The sequence below is a fragment of the Neopsephotus bourkii genome, unplaced genomic scaffold, assembly GCF_033783945.1.
Source record: "Neopsephotus bourkii isolate Nb327-2 ecotype Australia unplaced genomic scaffold, CSIRO-AGI_Nbou_v1 NB_1493, whole genome shotgun sequence".
In the NCBI taxonomy this organism is placed as follows: Eukaryota; Metazoa; Chordata; class Aves; order Psittaciformes; family Psittacidae; genus Neopsephotus; species Neopsephotus bourkii.
Window position 1 is genome coordinate 4,704,230 of NW_026901969.1, and position 20,735 is coordinate 4,724,964.

The window sequence follows — 20,735 nt, forward strand, 5'->3', positions numbered from 1 at the left end:
CGCCTCCCTCGGGAGGGACTTGGGGGCGGCCGGGCAGGTGCCCCCCGGCGAAGGGGTGGTGGCCGGCAGGTGAGGGAGGCGGGCTCGCCTTGGGGGGCGCTTCCCCCAGCTGCCTCTTGCCTGGGATCCCGGTAGCAGTTTCCTGCTTCCCTCGTTCCCCCGGTTTCGCAGCAGTGGAGCCTATTAAACCCGGCTCCTGTGTGCGGGAGGGCGTGCAGAGAGACGGATCGTCTGTTTCTCCCCGGTTTCTAAGGGGAGCCAGTGTTTTGTTCCTAATATAGAAACGTATATGAATAACGAGCTTCTTGCTTTCTTTAGTGATGGTTTCTGCCGCAGTGTGAAAGCTAAACTTTAAGGGGAGCAGGGCTCTTTACCTTTTTCTTCTGTACGTTGGAGAGCAGTTAAAAAACGAATCCATATTGCTTTGTTCTGGCGCGGGTATGTGGGAGGGGGGGCTGGTGCAGAGGGAGATATCTTTCAGTTGGGGTAGGGGGGGAATGGAAGGGAAACTGGCTGTGAAGTTTCCTCAAAATGGATGCTTTGTGCATGTTGAACTTCGTAGCAGTCTGATTGGAATCTCAAAACGTTAGCCAAATAAGGAAAGGCTGTGGCAATCCGGAGATAATGCGGGTTTGCCTGAATAGTTTTTGTTTCTCTAGAAAGCTGAAAGCTTCCACACAATATTAGATTCACTGCATATCCAAAAAGCAAAACCAAACATATGCAAAAAAGGTATTTGACAGGCTAGCTTATTGATCTTAAGTTTAGAGTTTGTCCAGTAGCTTGAAAAAGAAATCTGTTAATGATTGAGATGTAGGTTGATCAAGCAGAAATCTTCCCAAAATGGTTAGGTGAGGTAACTATATATGTCTCCACATTGCTTTTCTTCAGTTCACCAGCTCATTTTTGTTTAATGTATTTTATCCGTCCCATATAAATTTTTCAAGGATGTCAGGCTCTACAAATATGTACATTTCCCCATAGTCCTGTATAGAATCTTCTCCTGAACTTAAGAGAATTCTGCTAGTCTTTACTCTGTTTCCTATAAGTTGTCGCTTGCTCCCCTGTGAAGGGTACTGGTTTACTTTCAGTTGTGAACTGAACTGGAAGAATGCATGTGTGGTGGTGTTAAGGCTGTCAGCGTGTTACTACAGCACGGTTACCTGACTTCAGGCTAGCTTGTCACTTCACAGTGATGTTTTATGTATTTAGCGTTCTCTAATCAAGCTATGATTGCTTAATGCTTCCAGGATAGCTCTGTATCATAAGTCATACCTTAACTGGTTAGATTGTTGGGTCCAAGAGTTACTGTACTGCAGTGATTGGTAGGAAAGGATGACGTTTGATTTAACTCTATTGTTAGAATATGAGATGAATGGTGTTCCCTCTTTGTGAAATCCAGAATACATTTTCAGAATGTTTATGATGCTATATACCACAAAACCTCCATCAAGATCATTCTGAGCTTATTCTCTCCTTCTTTTTACCTGTAGTCAGCTTGCAGTTTTGAAGGGCAAAGTCTAAGGGAACAGAAGTGAGGATTTACATCACTGCTAAAACTTGCTTTCTCCTCCTTTCCTATTCCCCTCCTTCAGTGATACTGAAGAGCCTTTTCTGGTTTGATACATGAAAAAGCAAATAAAAGATCAGTTGTGAAGTTATAATTGTCTTGAGATGGTCCTGTAAATGAGCATTTCCTGTTGCTATAAAAAAAGGCATATAAGAAATCCCTGCTCATGACTCAACTGTGAATGGTTTCACTTTGTTATTATCAATAAATCTTATTTTTCTCTAATATGCCATATAAAAGGTGCAAATCCTACATGGTGCAGTTTATAGCATGAATTAATTTTATCAGTCTTGGCTGTGGCATGGAACAAAGCTTTAATTTGTTCCCAAAGGAAACTCTCCAAAACCTTCTATCAGTCATTCTTCCTGATAGAATTTTGACTGACTGATGTCAATTGTGCTGAAGTCCGTGTTGTTGTGCTTAAGACTGCCATGGCTTGCTGTTGCTTTGTGGTTTGTTGTTTTGTTATTGCCTGTCAGATCCTGTGTAAACTTTACTGCTCATCAGAATACATTTGTTTCAGCAGAGTCACTTTATCTTTTTTTGGGTTGTGGCCTTTTTGTTTTGCATCAAAATTTTTTTTTTGTTATTGAGAACCAATGAATGTGTCTGAAATAGCAATAGAGTTAAATATTTAACATACTAGTCAGCTTTTTTTTTTCTGCTAGATATGACAGTTACAGACAGAAACATACGTGGTGTTTTCTTTTCCATGGCCCAGGTAGTTGGAAGTGCTAAGGGGAAACTACCATTAATCCTGAAATTCTGGTGAACTTCAGATCTGGTCTTTAATGGAGCATCAAGCTTTGTTACTAAAGCCATTAACTAAACTTTTCTGATATCAGTGGGGTAGAAAGCCATCACTATCAGAAAGCTTTATGTAATATTGTTTTTCTTAATACATACGGGAAAGAAAAAATTATAATTGGCTTGCTAACTCAGAGGAGGAAGGGGGAGAGTGTGTGTATCTATGTGTATGCATGCATATATATATCTATCTATATAATGTAGGTACTTTAGTCATGTTTTGACAGTGCCAGTAAGTGATTTTGTTTTAAATTTTCATGTGCATAAGTGAGTGGACTGGAATACATCATATCTGAGGACGCATCAGATAAAACTTCTGTGAGTTAAAGATCTTGCAGAATGGGAAAAATAAGTCATTAGGTGATGATTATTATTCCTCTATGTAATGTTGGGTTCAAATGTCATTCTCTGTAAGAACTTGTTTTAGTGTAAGTTCAGGTTAGGCCTTAAGCACCAAGGACCAAACTAGGTATACCAGTTTTCTTTCTGTGGGAGATATAAACAATGTAGAATATTGCAGCAGGGTAGTATGTATTCTGCTGCAGTATTCTGTTACATAGGTATTATAGTGTGTGTATGTCTGTAAGACCAGAAAACTTGCATTTAAGTTGCACCTTAAATTTACAGTTGGAGTCTGCTCTGTTTAGTTAGTGGAGGTTGAAGTTGGTTGTTTTTAAATCGTACATTCCCAGACAGTTGTCATGCAAGATGAGATCTAACTTATAGATAGTGCAGCTTTTTTTAATCTGCCTTAACAATTGAATGCAAGGAGAATGTGAGAGAAAAAAGAAGCCCAAAGGTGAGCTATGAGCTTGCAGATTAATAGTTTCTGCAGAGGGGTTGAGAAGTGGCATTTTCTGAAATAACTTAGAGACTATATACTGCTTTCTAAAAATCTTGGTCCCTTTTAGGGCAGGCATATTTATTCAGGGGACTAAATCTGATTATACTGAAAACTTAGAACCTATCATTCTTCAGAGCGTGGACTCTTCCTCTGCTTCCATGAAATATGCCTTGATTCAGTAGCTCTGATTGGAATTTATTGCTGAAATTACTCAAAGTAGTTTGCCTAAACTTGTAGAGCTTTGTACAGGATAGAGGAGCCTACCCTTTCTGAGCAGCACCACAGGAAGGCTGCATGTGGTGGGGAGGGACTGTGGTGTGACCAGTTTCCTGGAAGGCTGGATTTCCTGTGCAGACTGCTCCCCTGGGATCATGGGGTGTGCACTGTGGAGCACCTGCACGTTCCTGATAAAGAAGCCAGTTGAGATTAGCCTGTGGTTAGGTAAGACAATTTATGCAGCCAGTTTAGTGGCTGCCCTTTTTCTTTGAGTCTGCCCAGACCTGGGAGATGCTAACCTGGTTTTTTGGCCTCATTCTCTCTGGGTGAGGAAGGTGGGAGCTGCGGCCTAATTCCATCACATAGAAAGGAGCATGTTCTGCTGTCTTGATCTTGTTGGGTGTTTTTTTCTGTAGAGGGTACTGCTTTGGAAGTAAGATAAAGGAAATAGTCTTGGCTGCGCATGGGAATCATTAAGTACTATAGGTGTTGTCATTGGTGATCATTATGGAAGCTCCCATGTGCTCTTTTCTTTTTCATCCAGTTTAATTAAGCAAAGTTTCCCAAAGGTTAGCTCTTTGTTGCCAGTGCCTGCTGCAGCTGTTCCAAGTACTAAATTGAATCTGTGTGAGACTCTTTTACCAACATTAGTTATGTGTTAGTTTGCAGACATAGCAGTATGCAGTGTTAAATAGAAATTTTGATTTGATGCCACTGCTGTAGGGCCCTGCCATGTTGATCCCTCAGTAGTAGTTAAGATACTGAGAAACTCTTCACAAGTGTGTTTCGCTGAACACTCATTCTCTCTAACTGATTGAGGATGGTTACTGCTGTCTTAATATTTCCTGTGAGTTCCATGGGATTAATTTCTTTGATAAGAAGTACCTTCCTTTGAAGGAGTTTCTGCAATGGCTTAAGTGAAAAATTCTCTCAGGACTCTGTGGTATGCTCATAGTACCTGATATGGTAAAGGGTGTCGTTACTGTTGGGATTAGCCGTTGTCCTTCTTACAACACCCTTTCAGACAGCAAGGAGTGATGAAAAAGGGACATAAAATCTACCAACACTGGTTCCCTTTGCCTTCGAACTTGATAAAGGACATTAAGGCTATGCTGTTGGAATCCTTTTTGATAAATGATAACACAGGTCACATATTTGAGCTGGGGCCACAGCATGCAGAGCATGTCAAGTTGTAAGAGCAAAGAACAGGTTGCCACAGTCTTAAATCTCTAGGGTGTTTGAATCATAACAGTAGCACCCAACAACCAAGGATAAGGAAGATATGGAAATAGCTCAAAGCTATCTTGGTAACCTCGTAGCTATGACTTCTGCACTGCCTTGTTTGGAGAGTGAAAATACTGCTGTGTATGGTGGTAAACTTACCGATTTTTCAAGACTGTCAAATAAAAGAACTTTCTTTTGTACATAAAGGTTGCTTAAATCTCATTGTTTGGAGGGGAAACGGCCTCCCACCCACTGAGCCTCCTAATGTTCTTGTTGTAGGTGATACACAACTGTGGATTTTGGAGTCATTTGCTCAGCTTTTGTTATGTTATCCTGTTGGTTTTGGTTTTTTTCCCCCCTTTTTCTTAATTCTCTATGTGTATGACAAAGCAGAGCAAATGAGTCTTGAAATAAGTGTAGTGTTGACTTCACTCAGTGATTAGAATACAGAGGCATATTTGTTTGAAATCCCTTTGTAATAGGAGAGGTTTCTTGTGCGAGCCGTAGGTCTTTCTCTCTAGTTACAGTAGCTAGGTTCAGATTCTACAATAAGTACTTGTTAGCTTCCTACTGATCTTGTCATCCAAGTTTTGTGTTCTGTTTTTTTCCCATTTGAAATGGAAACAAGAAGAGGAAAGAAGATGTGATTTTTTTCATAATATACTTTAATAATGGAAATTTGAATGCCACATTCAAAATAATTGTGTTCTGTGTGGTGTTTTATAAAAGAAACAAGTCACATTCTTTTCATGTTTTTAGGCTTATATCTACAAGTGTTTTGCAGCCTTATCATGGCCTGTCAAGTTTGAACCTGGGATTTCTGTGCCTAGTTACATAGCAGTTGCCATTGCTATGGATGTTTCATGTGCAGGAGTAGAACAACCCAAGTGAATTCTAGCATATAGTAGTTAAGTAAAGGAAGTTTCCATGTTAGTGTAACTGACAAATTTCTTAAATTTACTTAGTCATGGAGGAAGAGTTATGTTCAATGTAAGAATGAATTCAACTGGTAGGGCATTAGTATTTACCAAAGCTAATGTCTGGGGACAATTTCTGCCAGTCTTTAGCTATGGATTTCACTGTGGCATTGATGCTGCTTTTACAGTAAGGCTTTATCTATGGTTTTCTATGTGTACTGGGATATTCTTGGTGGTGTTAGAACACTCCATGATAAATCATCAAAAGCTTGTAGCATCTCATCTGGACTTGTAAGAGTAGATGAGGTGTGCTCTTGTATGAATAAAATGTAAGTGAACATGCTTGATTTGAGGCTTTTTGATGTTGGCATTGTAGTAGCAAGTGTATTGTTTTTTACCAAATTATTAATTTTCATTTTGTTAGCTAAATCTTAAGGTAGGAGATAGAAGCAGTCACTATAAATCATTACAAGAGGTACAGTTAGGTCTTCTAACTGAGGTTCTACATTCCAGGCTTAAGGGCATATGCTGAATTTTAGTTGGAACAGATGGTTTGACAGGCTCTCGGCCAGTTCTTCACATATTTGCCCTTTGCTCATACTCTCGCTTTCTTTCTCAAAGTTGTTATTTGGGCTAATAAGATGCTTATTGCAATCTTCTCAAAAATTAAGAGCCCAGAAAATGGCTTGCGTCTTTCTGTGTCATTGTGACTTCTGAGAGTGGACTGACAGTGGAACTGAGGAGCATGCATGTGCTGTAGCAAGTACTTAGATTTTATCCAAGAATATGTTCTGAACGTATCAGACACTGATATGTTCTGGAAGGAATGTGGTGGTAGTTTTGGACAACTATAGCATGAGTACACCTTTCTGGGACTCTTGCAACCAAGAAATTGTGAATTATGCCCCATTGCTGTCATACAGTGTTCTCAACATAGAGTATATGCATATTGGACATGCAATGTATGAGGACATTTACCTAACAAAATTTATATGAGTGCTTTACAAAATATCTTTCTTTGTTAATCTGGGCAACTGTAAAATGCAAACTGGAGTGCAGCGGCAAGACAGTGAAGCTGTTGGTAAGCTGGACAGCTTCTGATGCTGCTGGCTGGGTGGAGACATTCCAAGCTCCTTTACTTTCCTATAAGCATTCCAGAAATGACAGTCAATGGAAAGCATGGCATAAGAGTGGCAGCATTCCTCAGCTGTTTCCTTTCTAGTAATTTCTGGACTGTAAGGATAGAACAGGAAGGCAGAAGATGATCAGGGTACTTAGGGGCAGAGGGGAAGTATTTCTAGATTTATTTTTTTTAATGCTTTGTATTGGCAAGACCAGCTTTCAGTTGGTTTTTGAGAACACAGAATCTGGCCTCTGTGCTTATCCTGGAAACCCTGAATCTTCGAGGACTCATTCACAGAACTGATATTAGAGCAATATGATGAAGTCTTTGAAGAAGACTGTTTCCCATTTATGCCTTTGTGGTGTTAGCACTTAACCCATTAACAGTATATTTCTCAGACTAATGGCTTGTAAAGGTCTGTTAAACAGTGAAGAGTGAAGCTGGCTTTAAGAAGAGGTAAACCCCCTGGAAAAAACTTAACCAACAAATGCATCCTCATTTTGGGCCTGCACACAAAGTGTTTGTCTGCAAGGCTCCAAGTTACTGCTGTAACTTCTGAATACTTTTATGTTTGATCTGTAGCAAGCACATAGCCATCTATTTTAATACTCAGATATTTGTAAGAGATGGGGGTTAGAAATGGTTCCAGCTTTAAAACATTCTGTCAGGGACCAACTCTCACTGATTTTAATTTTTTTTATTATTATTTTTGATCAGTCTGAAATTACCTGTGGTTTATTTTCCCATGTTATGATTGTAATTTTGGAGTCTTGAGTTAAAACTATGAGAGTTTGATGTGATCAGTTAGCAGCCAGTGGTGATTACTATGCGAGTTTTAGTTCTGGGGTGATTATTTACTTAGTTCTGCAGTTGCTGTTTTACTGTCCTCATAGCGGAGCTAGAAGAGTAACCAAAGTATCATCTGAATACATACTTGAGTACTTGAAGTTTCTTGCGCATCAGGAGATTACATGCAAGTGTTAGCCTTGTGCTGTGGATTTCAAATATCCACAAATATATAGATACATATGCACCACTTCTGGTGTGAATTTCAGTTTCTTGCTACGTTTTTGGTTCTTTCACAGAATAACCGAGATGAATGTTAGCAACATGAAAGCTGCTTCTTAACAGGTCTGCTTCAAACTGATGGGATGAACTTGCCTAACAGTTTTGTTTTTTTTTATTTTTTTCTCACTTGAATTGAGTATTTGTCTAAGGCAAAGTAACAATATGTTCATCTGGTAACAGAAGTGAACACAGTTAACAAGTGTGTATGTTGATAAATGCGTGTACACTGATACATGTGTATGGTCAGTGCCACCTCCTGAAACACTTAACTTGGATGAAGCTTTTGCGGAGAAGCTTCATTCCTCTGTCAAATTCAGGACCCTTGTGGGCCCCTTTTGAAACCAAAATACTATTGTAGACTTCTGGCTTTGAAACCCTTGGCTTACTGGTGTCCTGAAATTTGCTTTGGCCTTCTTGATTGAAAACCTATGCTTTCATTACTGAAGGAGAAACTTTGTTATTTTAAAGCTGCAAAGCATGTTCTTCTTAAGTTCTAACAAAAGTATTTCTGCTTGCAGTCTGTTCATGCATGTATGCAACTGTACTTGAAGAGTAGGCTTAATCAGATGAATGATCTTAAAGAAATCAATGAGACTTTTCCAAAAGTATGTCCCCAGTCCCAGAGATGCAACAATCTAAAACATTATTTCTTTGATCAGTCTTAATTTTTTACTACCTTCCCTGTATCCCATAAAATGTAAGTAACCCTGCTTATTGTTGATGCAGCATTAAGTTATTTTTTTTAAATCTACTCACAAAAGGTCAGCACCTCTTGAACTTGCTTTACTAACCTGTTTTCTGGAAATGTTTTCAAATCAGTCCAGCCTGGTGCTTTAGGTGTTAAACTTGTTGCAGACTTGGGTAGAAATGAATTGCCTTAGGTTTTAATCAAAGTGAAAACCAAAGGTTAGGGTAACATCACTGTGCCTGTGGGCCAGATTGGAACTGCTGTTGTTGAGTAATAGTCTTATTTCTATAAAATCATATAAACCAGTGTTTTAGAAAGCTTTCCAAACTGTACAATGCATTATCACTTACTTTGTTCAACTACTGCCATGTGAATTATGTTAGGTCCTAATTATTAAAATTTCATCCACAAGGAGCTTTCTCTTTGTCGCCTACTCAGCTGAAAATAAAAGTTAAACACTTTCATCTTTGAAATGAGAATTTTTGTGTAATGGCAGTTTCTTGGCTTCTGAGTATTGCAGAGCAGGGAGGGGGTGGAAGGTTTCACTCACAGGGTCTTGTGAGTTGGGGTACTGTCTGTCACTCTAGACATGGCTTTCTGTTCACTCATTTTCTACTTGCTTGCAGACAATCTAGCCAAATGTTTGGCATGTCTTTCTTGTATAGCTACGCTTGTATTTCTCTGTATGGCTACATGTGTAATAGTGGTATTAAATGCCAATCCATGTATGTCACAGTGCTTATCAGGTATTTGTATGCTTAGGAAAAGAAACAACTTTTCTCCATTTCCCTAAAGAAGTAATTTAACAGACCTGGAGGCCCTTGTGCTTTATGCTTGTAATATGCTTGTAATATACTTGTAAAATACTGAAGGCAGTCACTTAAAAGTATATGACTGCTCTCTGTTTTAGTTGAGCTGCCCTCAAACTTGGTTTTGTGTGAAATAGTTTCTTCATATTTTTACCTGCCATTTGCAATGTCATATCTTAGTCACAGTCTACCTGGCTTTGGCCTCATCTGTCAAATGTGACTTCAAAGAAAGCTCATTAAATTACTGTATAAACAAGTTTTACCTATCCCTGTATGTAAATATAGCAGTGGTGATTTAAAAGCTGCAATTTCAAAGGAAAATGCAACGTGAATTTTGGTGTGAATGCTAGGAAATACAGTACATATTTTGCAAAATGTTCTAGCTGTTACTGACCACTGTAAGAAGATGTGGCAGTAGGGGAGCGAGCTCTTTTCCAATTGTTTTCTCAGCAATTGAAGGGGATGCTGTACTTCTCCATAACGTAGTCAAAAGTGTTGGTTGTAATTAAAGCTCTGCATTTGCAGGCTCAAGTTGTGTTTGGATTTTTAGAATACCTCTCTACTGCTTGTTAAAAATTTGCTACAAATAAATACTGCTGAAAATGTGGCACTTGCTGCTGTTTGTTTTGGTACACAGATAGCTCCAGATATAAAAATAATGAATGTAAAATGGGAATCTATATTCATTTAAATAGTTTTATGAGAAGAAAGGCCTACGAGGAGCTGTAGTTGAAAACCAGGAATAGGCTGTCTTGAGAAACTTAACGCTTTGGCAACATATACCAGTGCTGGTTGCATCTGTGGATACTGATGTGAAGTATGGAAACATGGGCAATCCTGGCTGCTTGTATATAGAAATTACAGTTTAAAAGAGCTGTTACTTTCTTAAAAGTAGCATGAGAGATGTGGGGGATTTCATCCTTTCACTAATTTCCTCTAGAGAATTGTTCCTGAATTAGATTATGCTAGCACTAACCTCTATATGTAGTTGTCTATTAGTAATTCCTAACTAATTCCCTGCTAATGGGCTAGCTTTGTACTAATGAGTAGCAATGATAATCTAATTTCATAAGACTGTCAAGTTTGGAATCCACATCCTCACGTGTAAGAAATGTTAAAGATAATGACGTCTTATCATGAGGTTACTTAAAAGAAAAAAACTAAAAGCAGATAAGGCATTTCTGCCTTTTTCTCCCTCTAGAGAAGACTACACTTCATTTAGGGATAATTGTAGCTAGATAACTACGATTAATTGGGAAGAAATATTTAGTATCGCATATTCAGTTTACATGATGGTATGATAGATTACTTCTGCCTCTTTAGTAGTGCCAGCATGTCAGATATAACTTCTGTTTTTATGAAGGAGAACGTGCAGGAGAAGGTATTTATGTCACTGGGAGGAAAAGCCTATTCCCATTTAACTGTCCTTTTAGCCTTTTTTTGTCATGCAGTTATTCTGTGACAGCTTGAGATACTGCCTTTTATATTTAAAAAAATAAAATATCTTAGTTGCTAGAGTTCATTCAGTGTATCTAAATTCTTAGACAATACTCTTCCTCCCCAGTCCCTAGAAAATCAAAGCTATACGATATCAATAGGTCTGAGTATGTTGCAGATGATGGAAATTGTTTGGAGAAACATGCATGGTAGGCTTGAAGAGCTAGGTGATTCTGTGGTACTGTCTTAACATGCCTAAGAAGGACTGATTTATCTTCTCACTAGTTATAGGTTAGCTCATATTCAGGTTTAGTTTGTTGGTTTTGGTCTTGCTTAAGCCTAGAGGTTTCCCCCAAGTCTTTGAATGTCACATTGCCTTCAGTAAGAATTTCGTGCTCAAACGTGTCATTTCTCTTCTCCCTTCAAGAAAAGCTACCATCCTGAACAAACTTTACTGAAGACTAATATAAGTATTTAATACAGTTTTCAGTACAATTGAATACAGTTCTAGAGTAAAATGACTGTTGGAGTTTTTCTTAATCAGCAATTGCAGTGGAGAATTTGAAAAGATCATTTAAATATGAAATATAAGTTGCAGCTACAAAATTCAGTACCTGGTTATATTTGGTAAGCTAACCAGAGGCTTATGGCTGATTACCTGCTGTCTTTATCTAGCTGCCTTATTTAGTATCTACCAATTGAGAGCTATACATATGAACTCTATTTGTCCAGTTTGAGAAGTGTGCTGTGTCTTGAATGCAATAGGAATTGCTAGCTCCTAATGCAAAGTGCCGTTAAACTTACACCAGCATAAAAAGGACATGGACATATAGGAGCAAGTCCAGAGGCTCTGAGGAGACCTTAGAGCAGCCTTCTAGTACTTAAACGGGGTTCTGCAAGAAATCTGGAGAGGGACTTTTTTACAAGGGCATGTAGTAACAGAACAAGGGAGAATGGCTTTAAACTGGGAGGGTAGATTTAGATTATATAGTAGGAAGAAATTCTTCACTATGTGGGTGATGAGGCACTGGAACAGGTTGCTCAGAGAAGCTGTGGCTGCCCCATCCCTGGCAGTGTTCAAGACCAGGTTGGACAGGGCTTTGAGCAACCTGGTCTAGTAGAAGGGGGTTGAAAGTGGATAATCTTTAAGGTCCCTTGCAACCCAAAGGCAAATGGAATCCTATGATTCCATTTAAGTGTGGTGGGGTTTTTTTTGTGTGTGTGTTTTTGTTTTAAAAATATGGCATATAAATAAAAAGCATCAATAAAAGTTGAAGGCATGCAAACTATGGGGATTCCAATAAAAATCCAGACAGCACTTAAAAGCAGCTTTCTGCTGAGAAGCATTGTTGGCATCAGAGTCATAGATTCTTCAGTGACATAGTTTATCATCAACTACACTGAGATATGACTCAAGTGCTTGCTTGAAGAGCTGATGTGTAATTTCCCCCTTTTTGGAGATCTTCCAGGGACTTTGTATCTCAGCAGCTGTTCACTTACCTGTACATATAGTAAGGAGTTCTGAAGTCTTTTTCAAGACAAAGTCATGTGACTGTGTTTGGAAGGCTTTGCTGTCTTAATTTCTTTCTTCTAGGATTTCAAGCACTTTTAATTTCTTCTCTATGATTTATATTCTATTGCTAAGTTAAATGACTTGAGAATAGAAGAATTTTCCTGATGTTTTTCCTGTTCATTTTGCTTTGTCATATTTCACTGCTGATAATGTATCTGATTATAACATGCTCTGCATTCTGTTAATACTTGGAAGGTGTTTATGCAGAATTTAAACAAATATCAGCCTAAGTCAACTGATTTGTGCTGCTTTATCTGCTTTATTGTAGCTTGAATTACAAATACTACTTGGATATTAAAACCATTTAAGCCTTTAGGTAGGATCTTCAATTTTTAAAAAAGATATGGCTTAAAATCTGGTGTCAGATGTTTGGCGGTTGAGCTCATGTGACAGGTTGTAAAACTGAGGAGTGTCACTTAACTAGGAATGACATCACTAACATTTTTATCAATACACTTCTATACATATCTTTGGTAGCTGTCTGATTCATAAGACCCATATTACATTGTACAGTTGCATAAGTTGCTCTTTGAAGAAGGTATTTGACCTACGCAAAGGTGAGCAGTGGGTAAAACGGGGTAGAAAATATTCCCTGATTATAAGATAGAACAGTGACAGGAATTCTTTTTAACTCAGGTAAACTGCCCTTTTTCTGTTCTCCTGTTTCCTTGCTCTACTTAAGTTATAGAAACTGGATCTTGATAATCAAATTATTTCAAATTATTCTTAATAAATAATCACTACTTGGTAGTTGTGATTTTAGAGGTATAAAAGCAGGCTCTGAATTGAAGTCTTCATCTGTAGAGAGTTTAACAAGGTGCTAATGCTTATGGAAACCCAGCATGTGCTCTGTGTTGATTTTTTTTCCTTCAAGAAAGGTCTGTCACAGGTTTGTTTTCTTTCTTTGGTAGTATTGGCAACCATCAGGACACAGGATATTTACATCTTTGCTCCACTTCATGATCACACATAAGATGACACCCCACCCCTCCAGACATAAAGCTGTTTGAACCCTGGACACCATGATTGCACTATGAATTTCTCTGAAATGTTTCTACTCTGCTTAATGCAGGGAATAGTAGAATGTGACGAGGTTTTCCTGTGAAGCCCGTTATGTGAACCCAAGATTTCTGTGAACTCTTGCTCTTGTCAGTCTCAGTTTATATATTGTTAAATGCCTCTGGCACTTCAAGTGAGTCTTGATTCCTTGAGAATATTGATGACTCCGTTAGGTTATTTACTTTCTTAATTTTGAATATTTCTGGGTGATGTCTCATTTTAGTAATGCTGTGACTTCAGAAGTTTCATATAAGAACTTAAATTCTTATGTTAAGATGCAAATAATTTGCCTGCTTTAGGCTCAGTGTAGCATGTGGGTTTTCTATAATTATCTTTATTTATGAATATAAGACTTAAAGTTCCATATACATCAGTTCAGTTACTGAGTTTTATCAGCTGGTGGAACTTGACTTCTTGAAAACATAATGCTTAGGAAGAAAAGCAGTTAATGACCCGTGAGTATTGTGAAAATAATCAGTCTCTTGGAGAAAAATTACCTATTTCCCAGAAACACTTTAGTCATACAACAATAATAATTTGCCAATTTAGAAGAGGATGCTGAAAGAATGGAAGTTGCTGCTTACAAGATTATGCTGGTGCACAAAGGGTGAGTAGCAGACTGTTGGTGGCCTGCTGGAATAAATAGGGAAAGGTAATTTGTCTGTCCCATCTGCTTTGTGGGAGTGGAGAGGATGACACCAGCACTTAATTTGCAAAATTACAGCTTCAGATTGGAGCAATGTCTAAACCAAAAAATATAATCAGGCAGCAGGTTACTAGTTAAGTGGACAGGTCCATAATGTGAAGAGAAACCTCTCTAGCCAGCAGGGCATGCATTCTGGTAGTTGAGCCAGTAGTTCTGGCTACTTTGCTTTTATTTGAATGTGTATTCTGAGGCCTGTTTAACCTGGGGGTTTTGACTTGTCATCATGTTTGTCCCTTTGGTTCTGTCACAGCTAATATCTACAGAAGCAGGAAACAAAGGGAAGTGCTTCATCTCACTGAATGAGGGAGCGCAAAATGTTAGATTGGACTGTTTGCGGTAAAGGCTGTAGGTGCTGCCATATGAAGTGAAAAACTTCTGCAGAAGATGCTGTAATTATAAGCAACTGTGGAGAAGAAAAGCTATGTTTTTTGCAACAGAAATGCATGTTCTTTATCTGCAAGTATCAAGAGGTTATAGGTAAGAGCAAACTCATAATGGTTTTGATTGTGTAGTTTTAAAACTATTTGGAGGTGCCTTTGTGATCTATTCCACTTCAATAACTTTCAGTTTCTAGCCTGAAGAGTGGTAGTGTATTTTTTAAAACAGGCTGTTGTAATGAATATGGTGTTAAGTGTATATCTTTTTATCCCTTCCCACTTCAAGTGTAAGCTACATCTATGGTTAATAATTCTTAACATTGAGTGGCTTTTCTTTGCAGTTATTAGGAGGAGATGTGTCCATGCCATGTAGTCTGTTGAACTCAAGGAATGCCATGAACATCAGGGTTGAATAGGCAAGTGTGCTCTAGAACCTTCAGGTGGTGGTGTAATTCACCTGCAGTATCCCCATGTTATTACTAGATCTCCATACTGTTTTTACTAGAGTTTTGACAGCCTTGATTAACAAATGGTACAGGTGCTTTGCTGGTTCACTGTGCTCTTCAGCCATAAATAGTTACACTTTTGGCTTTACTTATGTTGGTGAATCTTTGATACAGTAAACTTCTAGAATGTCCTTTTTGAGCTTCGGAATTCGAACAAATATGTCAACAGTAACTTTTTTAATTTTTAGAAGAATTTTCAAATTGGCAAGCTTTAGTTTTGTCCTCTAACTTACGTTTGTGTTGAGTTTGACCTGTGATTTCAATACACATATCACATACAGTGAAATAATTGTGAATTTTACTGTGTTGCCGTAATTCTTTCCTATATTATGTCAGTACCTGTAATACTTTGTATTTCCACTGTTATGAACCAGTAGTGCCTTTTTTTTCCCCTGAGTTGTGGGGAAGGAGAAGAATGGATGTTCTACACTTGCAAATCGGAAAATGCATGTTGTACATGCTACTGAATTTGATGACAGAGGAGTCTTTGACTGTATGAAGCCGAAATGCTTACTCACCATTACTGGGTATGGGATTATTGAATTTGTAGTTTCATCTAACACTTCAGGTAAAACTGCTGGAAGCAGATGTTAAATTCTCCGCTAATAGCTGAATCTCAGTATTTAAGTATAGGGCAGCGTCTGCCTCAGCTGATGAAGTTCCAGTATACTTGCTTTGCTGAAATAACTTAAATTATATTTTGTGCATTACTGGCACAAGCAGATCCTTCAGCTCGTAACCAACCACGATATGTAATCAAGGATAGCCAGATCGTTCTGACCTTCTGCAAGTTAGCCCCCTAAAATGGAAATTATTAATTTTGCAGGTGGAAATGGCAGCCAGGCAGCAGTGAATTCCAAGAGGCAAATACTGAGGCAAAGTCATAACTTTGTTCTTCTGTTCAACAGCCAAATTACAGTTGATTCCAGTATTTCCCGCTTGATTTTCATCTGTGATTTAAAGGTATTTTCCATAAATCCATCAGGTATTTCTATGAGGACATAGCTTAATACCCAGAGTCTGTTGTTGTGGGCTTTTTTTTTTTTTTTTTTAAATCTTCATAATCCTCCCCTAAAACAACAAGCTCTTTCCGTCCGGCAACCTTTGCTTCTGTGGCTGCTGTTTCAGGGAGTTATTATTAATTTGCATTTAATCAGCTCTTGCAGACTGAATGGCAGAAAACTAGGATGGTTTGATAAGTTTGTGTGCATGTTTTCCTATGCATGCGGCAGTGACTCTGATAACCTGCATCCTGAAAGGTCAGTGTGGAACTGCTGAACTAAAAGGGCTGTTAAAAGTAGAAATCAGAAACTACATGCTTATAAATGATTACTCCATGAATCCATGCTCCACTGTGGCTCAGTATAAATGTCTTTTCCTAGATGGAAGACTTCCTGTTCCATCTTTGGCTTAGCTTTGGAAATCCAAGACAAAAACTGGGTGAAATTGTGTTACTGCTATTAGTAGTGTTTTGTGTTTTTCCTGGGGGACTATATCATCTAACTGATGCAGAAATTTTCAGTCTTATGTGAAAGATTGCTGTGTCTTTTATGTTTGGATGGAGACTTGCAACTAGCAGTACTTCAGGTTTTGTTTTTGACCAAAATCTGACTTTTATGCAAAGGCAGAACTAAGGATGTATGCAGGCAAATTACCAGACAGCTCTGGTGATGTTCCCAATGGTCCTACATAAGCTGGAAGAAAAACTGTGTGGCCTCCTCAAACTGCATTCCTGGTAGCTGTGTTCAAACCTTGCCTTTAAAGAAATAAGGCTCTTGTAGCCTAGGGCTACTAAAAACCTAATGCAGTGTCATGCATATGCAGAATGGTTTGGATCCTTTCCCAATAACTAGGTCAGCCTAAGAATTCTTTTTGGTGGGAAGTGGTCTTTTGGAGGACCATTAAGAAGCTGGAAGACAAAGTAGAACTGTGGTTTGGTTTAAATTATATATATATTTAAAAAAAAAAAAAATAAAAGGCTTCTACTGGGTCTCACAGACAAGAAGCTACCCTTGCATGGCTTTCACAACCTCTCTGATTCAGCTGTCAAGGAGTACAGTCAAGGGTGAATGAGATACTATTTCCTGTTATGAGGTGGGCTGCATTTAAAGTATATAAAGTACCTGGCTGTTGAGTGTCTAGTGGAAAACTGTGCTAGTTCTACCACTGAAATATCAGGAAGATACTTGCTTAAAAGGCCCCCCCCCAAAAAAAAACAACAAACAAACAAACCCCCTCCCCCCCAAAAAAAAAAACACAAACCCAAACAAAACTGATTTGTGTGGCTTTTGATTTATAGGGTCTAAGGAATTCTGACTTCCTCAGATCCTTGGCCATGAAGGCTAGTAAATATTTAGAGGCTGGGTATTTACTGCAGTTGGGTACCAATCGTCTTGTTTTCTGCTATATTCTGGTTGGCCTTTTTGGTTTGATCCCTGCTCTCCCCATTTTTGCCAGAAGCAGTAAGATGATCTTTGAACTGCTCTTCTTTTAAATATGTATGTTTACCAGAGAGACAATTTTACAATGCTGTTTGGTTTTCTGTTTACCTTGATAGCCTGTGGTGTGATCTTTCCTGCTTCAGTCAGTCCAAGCAAGGCGTTTTTCTCTGGTCTAAATGCAAGCCTTAGTCTGTTGGGAAGGGATACTTCTTTGCTCAGCCTATTCCTGGATCTTCTTTGGCAGGTAGGTAGGCTGTGTTATAATCTTTCCACCTACTGCTAAGTTGCCTGGACAGAAGTTGTGCTCATCTGAAGTGGTCTTCCTGAAAAGCATAATGTACAAAGCAGGGAAACTGAAAGTGGAGAGGAGGAAAGGCAGTGGCATACTGAACAGAAAATCTTTAATGTGAAAAGAGTAACAAGTTTTTTATAGCAAAGTAGTCTTTGTTCCACAAAGCAGCAATGTAAAATGCTGTTCCTAAGTGCTATATAACTTAGCGAATCTTTGTTTAATACATAGGTTATCTTACATTACCTCTCTAGAGTTTTCAGCAATATATGTCTTTAGATTGGCTTTAGGCTTTATGGTTTTTTGTGTGTCAAATGTGCAAATAAGAGATATGGGGCCCTGGCTTGATGAAAAATAAGTTTGAGCAGAAGGTTTTCTTTGATGATGGTTTAGATTGTCTGCTTTGAATACTTGTTCTTATAATTGGATGCAGAAATTGAGGTGCCCAGGATACTTCTTCAGCAGTATTGTTTGTGGAGTTCAGGACTTATGGTGGTGTGCTAACTAATGCACCAACTATTTTATTTATTTATTTCCTTTTTGGAGACTCTCCTATTTTTTTTGCTACAGTCATGCAGATACATTTTTTTTTGGCTACTGAAGCAAAAACCTCTCTTCCGGAAAGCTGACTTGCTCCACAGATGTGGGTGTAGATTCTTTGGAAGACCCTGGTCTATGTCTAGAGCTCCTAGGTGGAATAGTAATAGAAAGTTAACTGCTGTAATGCCCTGATATGCCTGATGTATAGACCAAGCAGAAATTCTTAGTGAAACAGTGGCTTCACTTTGCCTAGGCTCTGTACAGACCTCTGAAGATGTCCTTCCTGCTCTACAGTGCGTCATAATGGAAGACACATGGGAAGTTTGGGAAGGAAGAATACAGTCAAACACATAAAATTACATTAGTTTGCATTTCAATGTCAGCTGCTTGCTGAAGGAAAGCAATGTTTTGTCTTACTCTCTATCACCTCTGTCAGAAATGTTGTACTTCATTGGAATTTGTACCTGAATTGAGGGGCACTATATTAATACTGGGGGTAAAAAAAAAAAAGTCCTGTGTTCCTGTATTGTTCAGTTTTTGCTTTGTCATGGGTTGTTTGTTTTTTTTCCTTACCTGTTGAGTTTAATTAGAGAAGTTGGGCAGGAGCTATTATTCAGAATTTCTTCAGGGTTTTACTCCATCTTTAAAACATGTTGGGGTTTTTGTTTTGGCTTTTTTTTTCCTTGAAAACTGGAACACTGCTGCATATGTGAATTATCTGGTCCTGTAAACTGGTTTTCTTACAACAGTGTATGCATATATTTAATGCAATAGCTATTAAAGAAATAAATGATCTTGCTGTTCTGGGGGTTTATTTGTCATGTGACAAATGAGAGGATCTTTTTGTTTTGCTGGGGTTTAGAATTTTCCATTTATCCTGAGGCAGTAAAACACCACAGTCAATTACTTTCGGGCAGCTGTGATGGTGGAAGTTAAGATTGCTCATGATTAAAAAAATCTGAATGTTGGGTCCCTCAAATCCACTCAAGAAGTGCTAAAACTGTTGCTCTGTGTCACTTGATGACAAGGAAGGAATGGGTTAAACTGTATTTTTGTGTTTTAAATATTGTACAAATTTTTTTTTAAAGTAGATGGGCTGTAACTCTTGCTTCAAGCTCATTTTGTTAATTTCAGCAAACTTTATCTTGCTTTAACTGTAGTTCTGAACTTGTGATGTTCTGAACATGCTTAGACTAAAAGAATCCAATAAAAACAAAGTAGCTTGCAGTAATGGAAAAAATGACTGTACAAGTTGAGAACAGAACTTAGCTAAAAGGCAAACAGTAATCCTTAAAACAGAAGCTAAGTTTAAGCACTTCAGGGTTGAAGATCAGTCTGTTCTGCTGGTTTTCCAGCTACCCAAGTGCTTCAGTCATAGTGTTCATGTGTAATTCTCCCTAAAATTCCCCAGTTTTGCCAAATGGATTTCATGGTTTGATTTGGTCATTTATTACCATGTATCAAGAACCATAAGCCAATGTAAGTGTAGTCATCTGAGATTAAGTTACGATGTAACTGTGGGAGCTTATGCTTCACACTTGAGAATGTCACCAGGAGAGTAAGGATGGTGTTAGTTTGCTCATCTTCTGCTGGTTGTGCCAATAGGTGCACACTTCTTTGGAGAAACGAGCTTGCTGGTCACATGAAGGCCACCAACTGTTCAGCTTCTCTGGTTGTGTCTGTGTGCCAGAGTTCCAAGGTGTAGACTAAACAAATCTGAAAGAAAGAAGCCATTTCCTTATGAGCAAGACAAATCATGTTTTGCAGTTTCACATTTAACCTTCATTTAGATATTGTATCTTCAGTTCAAGACCTTAAGTATAGGCTAATTTTAAATATTAAACATTAATATGGGAAATTGCTGTAATTAGGGACTCATTACTTCATAGTTATGAGTGAGGCTAGTACATAGATGTCTCATATAAAGAATGGTATTAATCAAATTAGCAGTAATGTGCTTCTTTCCTTGGATTCCTATCTGATTCAGGCTGCTCTAACTGTACTTTTGCCGAACTAAAACTAACTAGAATATTCTGCACAAACTACCTAGTCATGTTCTGGGATGTTACAGTCTGCAGTACAATAGGTACCTGTTAGGCACACAGCAGGTACCTCCTACCAAAGCAATAGCCGGAGCTTATGTTGCAGTACATGTTGTAGCTGGGCAGAGGTAACGTCTTTTGTTACCTCAGTGATCCCTAAACACGCTTCTAACATGGGAGGAACTAACTCCTGGTTTTATGACATCCAGATGAGTTCCAAATTACAGAAAACTGGCTTTGTCACCTGGTTTCCCAAGAGGAAGTGAAAATTAACCAGAACTTTTACTCCTAAGCTTCTTAATGACTTTTTTCAAGGTGATAATTCTCAGTTTTACACTCCTTTTACTTTTTCACATCCAAAATCTGATGTTGGCTCCTGCATGAATGATGCCTCTGTTATGTAGGTGCTTTAAGGCACAACCATGTATAGACTTTTTCCCTAGATAACATTAGCTTTCCAAATAAGAAGGGGGAAGTTCTGAAGCAAGGACTTTGGGTT

General features: G+C 38.4%; 1 protein-coding gene across 2 annotated transcripts in view; it reads left to right on the forward strand.

The window, feature by feature from the left end:
* PPP1R12A (protein phosphatase 1 regulatory subunit 12A) overlaps positions 1 to 20,735 on the forward strand; it is a 117,933-nt gene that overhangs the window by 830 nt on the left and 96,368 nt on the right. The window lies entirely within an intron of this gene.